Source organism: Perca fluviatilis, chromosome 2 (assembly GCF_010015445.1).
Source record: "Perca fluviatilis chromosome 2, GENO_Pfluv_1.0, whole genome shotgun sequence".
Classification (NCBI taxonomy): domain Eukaryota; kingdom Metazoa; phylum Chordata; class Actinopteri; order Perciformes; family Percidae; genus Perca; species Perca fluviatilis.
This window is the reverse complement of record NC_053113.1, coordinates 7,902,872-7,909,503: the sequence shown is the minus strand read 5'-3', so window position 1 is coordinate 7,909,503 and position 6,632 is coordinate 7,902,872.

The window sequence follows — 6,632 nt, the reverse complement described above, 5'->3', positions numbered from 1 at the left end:
CCATATTGCTGTCAGTTCATCTCAACGAAGTCTATGTTCGTTCTCTCCAGACTCAGTCTCTCCGGCTTGTCGTTTATCTCCGGCTATGTTCATCTCCAACGAGTCTATGTCAGTTCATCTCGCAGCTATGTCAGCTATCTCCAACACCTGGTTCATCTCCGAGCCTGTTATTTATCTCTTGTTTCTCTCGTTTCTATCTCCAACGAAGCTATGTTCAGTTCTATCTCCAACGAGCTATGTTCAGTCTTCCAACGAAGCTCATGTTCAGTTTATCTCCAACGAGCCTATGTTCAGTTCATCTCCAACGAAGCCTGTGTTCAGTTCATCTCCAACGCAGCCTGTGTTCAGTTCATCTCCAACGAAGTCTATGTTCAGTTCATCTCCAACAGCTCTATGTTCAGTTCATTCCAAAATGCATTTCTGCTATGTTCAGTTTTGAGTGTGTCACCCGGCTATGAGTGGTTTTATGGTGGGGATTGTGTTCTCACGGCTGTGTCAGTCTTCTCCGAGTATGTGTTATCTCCGTTTCAGCATCTCAGTCGTTCAGCTCTATCTCCACGAAGTCTATGTCAGTATTCACAGCATGTAGCTAGGTGCAGTTCTCCAGTCCATGTCAGTCTATCTCAATGTAGCTATCTCCCAGTCTATGTCAGTCTATCTCCACGTAGCTGTAGTTTCTCCGAGCCATGTTAGTTCTCGTGTTCAGTCATCTCGCAGCCATGTCAGTTATCATCTAGTGTTCAGTTATCTCCAACGAGCCTGTCAGTTCATCTCCAACGAAGCTCTATGTTCAGTTCATCTCCAACGAAGCTCCATGTTCAGTTCATTCCAACGAAGCCTATGTTCAGTTCATCTCCACGGTGTCTAGTTCTTGTTCAGTTATCTCCGAGCCATGTCAGTTCTCTCCAACGAGCCATGTTCAGTCTATCTCCACGAGCTATGTTCAGTTCATCTCCAACGAGTCTATGTTCAGTTCATCTCCAACGGTCCATGTTCAGTTCATCTCCAACGAATCCTGCAGTTCTGTGTGTTCAGTTCATCTCCAACGAAGTCTGTGTTCAGTTCATCTCCAACGAAGTCTGTGTTCAGTCTCATCTCCAACGAATTCGTGTTCAGTCTCATCTCCAACGAAGTCCGTGTTCAGTTCATCTCCAACGAGTCTATGTTCAGTTCATCTCCAACGAAGTCTGTGTTCAGTTTATCTCCAAACGAGTCCATGTTCAGTTCATCTCCAACGAGTCAATGTTCAGTCGGCGGTAGGGCAGTCGGGACAATGAGGTGACTAGTCTCTCAAAATCTGACGAAAATCTTCTAAACTGACCTTTGTTGGAGCTTGAAATAAAAGATTCAGCAACTGCACGGCCTATTTCCGCTTAAAATGTTTTCAGAAACATTTCTCAGTGAATTATTTTAGTCCAATATGAGATCAGATTCTGAACGGCCGCCATGACAGTCTGGCTCTCAATATCCGGAGAAAACAAAACCCATGTGACGCGGCTCCGTCCAATCAGCTGCCGGGTTTTCACTATTTGGGCGACAATACAGAGTAGCGCCGCTGCTGCTATGGAGACGTAATACGCTTTCAGCCGCCACATGAAGTAAACAAACACAGCTACGTTAATTTCGGCTAATTTTTTAAACGCAAGTTAAATATTAAAATTAACGCAAAATTAACACGCAACTTTGACAGCCATAAAAAAACAAAACAAAAAAAACATACTTACCAAAGTAAAAACGATAAAACTCTCCATTATTCAGCTGGATAAACCACTGGCTGTTCTTTACGTGCTGTAGAGGTTCCTGTGGCCGGTGGGGGTCAGCGCGTGCCACAGCCTGATGGTAGTTATCGGAGGAACAGGTGAGGAAGGAGGAGGGAGGCAGACAGGCCCGAGAGGCATCCGGCAGCTCGGATACACCTGAGGAAGAAAAAAAAAACCTTTAACGCTTAACCTGACGCACTACGGAAGGAGGCTTCTTATGGAAAAAAACTAACTCCCCTTATTCCACTTTTTTTTGATACATTACCACTAACACCATTCCCACCTTTCCAACTGTTAGCCCTAGGGTGGGCATCGCTTGGGTTTTTAATATTCCGGTGCTAAATCGATACATTTTAAAACGGTGCCGGGTGCCTAAAACGGTGCCTGAACCGGTACTTTTCAATAAAGTTAAAAAAAAAAAAAAGAAGAAGAAAAATTAAAGCTGCGAAGCAGCGGATGACGGGCCTCGCTTCTTGCCCCGGGGGTACTGGCAAATGCAACATCACATGTAGACCACACATTCTAAGTTTCATGTAAATTGGAATAACTTTTGCCAAGATAGAACCGTTCATGTTTCGACACCCACCTACAGGAAGTTGTTCCTCCATAACTTGCGCGATCGTTAGCTATCAAAAATTCTTTTGATAACTTTTAGTCACGAGGTCCACCGAGTCTATATCAAAGTTTTCGTGCAGATTGGAACTCACGGCCCAGGAGGAGTTAGACAAAGTATGTTTCCCATATATCGCGAATGTGAATAATTAATTAAAATGGGACCCACGCCTTTGAGTTAAAAGGAGGTTTCGACCAAAGCGAATTTGCTAATTAAAAAAATTTAAACTGCGCCATCTAAAGGCCAATTGATGCCATATTTGGTATTGGCACATGAGGAACAACTATTTTAAGTTTTGTGTCCATCGGACACAAAACAAGATAGAGCAAGATACAGCCATTCCTGTTTCCACACCCACCTACAGGAAGTTGGTTCTCCATAACTACGCGCATTGTTTTAGCTATCACAATTCTTTTGATAACTTTTGCCGTGAGAGTCCTCCGAGTCTGTATGCAAGTTTTTGTGCCCATCGGACTCACGCCTCAGGAGTAGTTAGACAGAATAGGTTTCCATATATCAATATTTTGCTGATTAATTTAAAAAAATTAAAACAGCGCCATCTAATGGCCGGTCACCGCTAAGTTTGGCACATATGCTAATCCGCCATGCGGAACAATCCTGTCAAGTTTCGGCCAATCGGAATAATTGTTGCTAAGATAACGCAACTCCTGTTTGACACACGAGTTTCTAGAACTTGCGCATATTTTCAACTATCAAAATTCTCTGGATAACTTTTCGCTATGAGGGTCAACAGGTACTACCTGCAAAGATTCAAGAAGATTGAAAAACACGGCCAGGACGAAGTTCGAAGGAAATGTAAAACACCTGAAAAATGCATAATTAAAAATGGCCGCCTTCCGGTGTACGGAGCTAATGTATGTAAATGGGAAATATGTCTGCAATGATAAGAGCAATATGGGTATTAAATCTGGTGAAGATTGGAGCAACTATGTCCAAGTTAAGGCCTTCCATGCATTAGGGGCCTTACGGAGCCCGTTTACAGGTATGAGCCAAATCGCTGTACAGTCTCGCAATGCTCCCCAGGTGTTTATGTGGGCGCAATTTTGTGAGTTTTCGTGATACTGAGGTTGTCAAAATTGTGCCCAAGTGCTAAACCAATTAGGGGGCTCTATAGAGCAAACCGTACTCACTCCCAAGCCTAAATTTGTATTCAGATGAAAGAGTTTAATATTCTGCACATGGCTGCAGAAGTTTGAGAGTTTTCGCATCCTAAAGTCCTCAAACAAGTGTTCGTAAATGAACTTTTTTTCACAAAAACAAGATTTCAGGAATTTTAGAATTTTGTAATTTTTTCTAAAAATAGCACAATGGAGTTCAAGATGAGACCTATGTTCCCTCAAAAGTTGGTTTATTAACTTATTACTTTTGTCAGAATTAAGGCGCACGTTAGGGGCTTATGGAGCCCGCCGCGCAACACCGCCCCCCAATTACTACAATACTTTGTAATTTTCACCAGTTGTGACATGTTATCAAATTTTTGTGAGTTTTCGTGCATGCTAACCCCCTCAAAAAGCGACAAAAGGACTCGGAAAAAATAATAATAATCTGACCGAAAAATAAGGTTCCTTCGCACACTTGAAAGAGCTCGGGCCCTAATAAGGGTAGTAAACAACAGTCAGTGACTTGTTTATTGCTAAGGCCATAGTCAACATTAAAGATTTAATAATAATGTAATAACTATAACAATAACTTATTTCACCAGTAAATTGCTGTTGAACCCCAGATGGGAAAAGGGTATTTTACAATTACTGTGAATGCACCACGCAGGCTACCTGTTTTAAGTGAACACACCGTGCTTGTTGTTTAATTCCGACAATGGCAGCCGCGATGAACGTACCGTCTGTGTTGTTTAATTCACCATATAAACATAGTACTAGTAGTACTACTAGTACTACTACTGTATATCTATGAATTGGCGACAGCAGCAGCTGCTGGCTGCAGAGCGGACTGTTACATCCTGTTGAAGTCCTCCACAGTGAAATACAGTCACACTTTACACTGTTTAACGTTAGCTGTCAGCATTTTACCGGTGTTTAATCCAGCTGCTAGCTAAAGGTAGGCTAACGTTACATACTGTCAGGTGTAGTATAAAGTCAAGCACCCGAAATGAGGCAACCGAAACTTTCGTTCTTATTCGGTCTCGTTACTACCGTTACGTCGGCACCGGTTCCCTATTGGCACCGAAGTTTCGTACCCAACCCTAGTTATCACCAGTTCACCTACGCAATTATGTCCATAATCCAGTTTAGCAATTCAGCATTCACAGGCATTCTCTGCAGGAAAGGCATTTCCTAGTAGGGCTGTGCAACTCATCGAAATGCAGGGCTCCCGACTGCGAACAAATGGTCGCATTTTGCGAAAAAATTTGAGAGTGTGCAACTGAATTTTACATCCAGTCGCATTACGTGCGACCAGTTAATTTGCCCTTATTTTATTTTATTTTTTCACATTAAACGTGGACATTTTGGTACCTGAGAGCTCGTAGCTTCCTGTCCTCTGCACAGGACAGAGAGCGGAGCCCGGACGACGTACACAAACACACACACGCACAAGATATGCGAACGGAGCAAAACTAATCTACAAACTACAGTTTTCTTGAAGTCACAGTTAGTCACAGAAATGCCGACAAAGTGATTGCAAGTGTGGTTACATTGTTCAAAAACTTCCCGCAGACAGTGTTTGCGGGGATATGATATTAACGGCAAGGTGAAAGCGGCCCAGTGCTGTTGATGTACACTTCCTGGCAGTGACAACTGTGTTTTATCTGCCCTGGGGACTGACTGACAGGCTGAAGCTGTAAGGCAGGGAAGCTTGACTTCTACAGCACCTTTCAACAACAAGGCAATTCAAAGTGCTTTACATGAAACAGTAAAGAGCAATTAAAAACGGTCATGATGAAAATAAAAAGAATAATATACAAATACAAGAATAAAGAATACAAGTTACAGTGAGTAAGAAATAAATAATTAATGAATTCAATCATTGTAATTGTAGACTGGAGACTAGAGCTGGTATATTTTTAAATATTTGATGACAGCGATGGTGCTGTCAGCCTTTTATGTTGCATCTTCAAAAGTGTACAATAAAATGTGAAACTAAATTTGAAACAGCACATTGTAATTTCTATTATCAAAGTGTTTATTAGTAATACAGTGGAAATTAGTAGAAATGTGAATATTTGGTTAGCATGTTGATTTACGGTGTGGGCCCCTAAATTTTCTGGTTGTGCCCCTAAAATTTTCTGTTTGGGGCCACTGTGCTCTAGTGAAAAAGTTAGTCTGGAGCCCTGAAATGATCGCACGATTATGATTTCGGCTTTAGCCCAATATGAGATCGTGTTCTGAACGAGCCGTGTCATGACAGTCTGGCTTTGAATTTCCGAGAAACCAGACACCACGTGGACGCTGCGTCGTCCAATCAGCTCGGTTTTAATTTTTTGGGCGACAATACAGATCAGCGCCGACTGCTGCTATGGAGACGCATTAGGTCTGGTGTCTTCGGTGTTCTGAGACACTTTTTGGACCGACTCGGGAGACCGATCAGTCCCACGGGCTCTACTGCCGAGGGGCGCTCGTCTGGTCAGGGTCTCCTAGGGTGGGGAGGAGAGAAATCGATACAGCGTAGTATCGCACATATTTCTGTGTCAATACTGTATCGATATACAGACGCCAAGTATGGATCTATTATTATTATTATTATAATAATAATAATATTATTATAATTATTATTATTATTATAATAATTATAATAATAATAATAATATCAGACCAATAATAATAATAGTTATTATTATTATTATTATTATTATTATAATAATAATAATAATAATATTATTATAATAATATTATTATTATAATAATTATAATAATAATAATAATATCAGACCAAAAATAATAGTTATTATTATTATAATAATAATAATACTATTATTATTATTATTATTATTATTATAATAATAATAATATTATTATAATTATTATTATTATTATATCACTTATAATAATTATTATTATTATAATAATTATAATAATAATAATATCAGACCAATAATAATAATAATAGTTATTATTATTATTATATTATTATTATTATATTATTATTATTATTATAATTATTATTATAATAATAATATAAATAATAAATATTATTATTATTATATTATAACTATTATTATAATAATAATAACAATTATTATTATTATTATAATTATTATTATTATTATTATAATAATTATAATT